The following is a 1,923-nucleotide window of genomic DNA, read 5'->3' as shown; positions in this document are numbered from 1 at the left end:
TAGATCAGTCCCATAGTACTCCTATCGGGCTTAAGTCGAGTAAGCCCTAGCCCAGCCCTAACAGGCTCGGGCTTGTCTCGAGTCAAGTTCAGGCCGAATAAAATAATTAAAATTCAATATTTTTAAAGAAAAATGTACTTTTCAAATAATTTTGGGTGTTTGAAGATTATCCATTAGAATTTAAATCAGTATATTATGAATACGAGATCAGCTAGTTGCACACCAACCACTACCAATTGCTCTCCGTCACTTAATATTTTTTTTCCTTTTCACTCCAAAATTAATAAAGAAAATATTGCACTCTTTTGTTGTTTTTTTTTTCCTTCTTCTTCTACCATTCCTAGAGGGCTCTAGGTGGCTGGGCCGGTCCAACGGGCTCAATTGTTTTACCTTAAGACATTTGGGCCCAACAAGCAAGCCTGCCAAACCGGTCCGGTTGATTTACCAGTTCAACAAGCGGTTTATCCCAACCGCCCTCGGCCTCGGTTACCTAGGGTTTCGGTATAAATAACATCGAGGTCTCCTAACAAATTTCTATTCTCATTCACAACGAGCAGATTAGGGTTTCGAAGGAAAAAAGAGCGAAAGGGTTTCAGTAGCAGCATCCGATCACCATGAGGGCCAAGGTTGGATCGGGACTCCAATGCTTGTTTCTGATCTCGTTTTCCATCTTTTTTTTTTTGTCTAATAGTTTATGTATTTTTCCTTTGAATCTTACAATCGATCTGCTTTTCCTTTCGATTTTGGTGATTTGTAGTGGAAGAAGAAACGCATGAGGAGGCTGAAGAGAAAGCGCCGAAAGATGAGGCAGAGATCTAAGTAGAGAGATCAAGGTTTTAGCCAATGGCGGTTCGATTTTCGGAGTCGATTCGGTCATTTTTACTGTTTTCAGTCCTTAAGTTAGCTTTAATTGAATGTTAAATCTGGTCTTTTTGTTATAGGTTTGGTAAATCTGGTGGATTCTGTTGAGTGAACCAAATTAGTTGTTAATTTTGACTTTCTTCATCTTTAGCTTCACAGATCGGTAGTGCATGCTAATTAAGATGTTGATTATTCCTAATTAAAGATGCAATTTTGGATTTTATGTTTGGATGCATTTAGTATTTAAATCTGGTATTTTTGTTATAGGTTTGGTAAATCTGGTGGATTCTGTTGAGTGAACCAAATTAGTTGTTAATTTTGACTTTCTTCATATTTAGCTTCTCAGATCGGTAGTGCATGCTAATCGAGATGTTGATTATTCCTAATTAAAGATGCAATTTTGGATTTTATGTTTGGATGCATTTAGTATTTATTGTTTTTATATATTTGTGGTTATATGTGTGTGAACTTGTGGTTTATGATTTTACCATGAGTGAATCAGATGTGAGAGATGTATTCTTGTCAACCTGAAATTATTTCTCTGTTTTAATTGTTTTCGCAATTTGTACTACTTGAATAATGTTCATCTAAGATGGATTTCATGGCTGCTATCAGACATTTTTTGTAGGTTTCAGAAATTAACTTCTTTAGAAGCACATTTTCGCGTGGGTGCATAGCCATGGTTTTAAATCTCGTTTTGACAACTCGTTTTGTTGATGAACAAGACTGAGTTGTCTCTGACAAATTTTCCGATATGTTTGAGTTGTCTCATTCAACGATGAGAATAATGAACCATGGTTTTAAATCTTGGTGCTATACATTTGATTTGTCTACCTGTCTCATTGGTAGACAATTCCGAGATATATCAGATGAGATTTAAAACCATGTGCATAGCACACAAAAATAAGTAGAAAGATCACAAAATATGAATTTATTTCTGTAACTAAAAAATTATTTTTATAATATTTTTATTTATTATGAATGTTTAACAAGTATGTAAGTATGCCTAAACTTGAAAATTTTAGAAAAATATTAAACTTTATTATTTTCACTGTGATTTAT

At 34.7% G+C, this 1,923-nt stretch overlaps 1 long non-coding RNA gene across 1 annotated transcript; it reads left to right on the top strand.

Annotated features, from left to right (window-relative positions):
* The first annotated feature begins 342 nt into the window (after nucleotides 1-342).
* On the top strand, nucleotides 343-1,084 carry LOC147395619 (uncharacterized). The gene is made up of 2 exons (XR_015180480.1): nucleotides 343-626; nucleotides 758-1,084. It is a non-coding gene; the product is annotated as an uncharacterized LOC147395619 (long non-coding RNA).
* The last annotated feature ends 839 nt before the right edge of the window (nucleotides 1,085-1,923 follow it).

Source organism: Akebia trifoliata, chromosome 8 (genome assembly GCF_017979445.1).
Source record: "Akebia trifoliata isolate Shusen 1 chromosome 8, ASM1797944v1, whole genome shotgun sequence".
NCBI classification, from domain to species: domain Eukaryota; kingdom Viridiplantae; phylum Streptophyta; class Magnoliopsida; order Ranunculales; family Lardizabalaceae; genus Akebia; species Akebia trifoliata.
The sequence above is the reverse complement of the archived record's forward strand: the minus strand, read 5'-3'. Positions and strand labels throughout refer to the sequence as shown.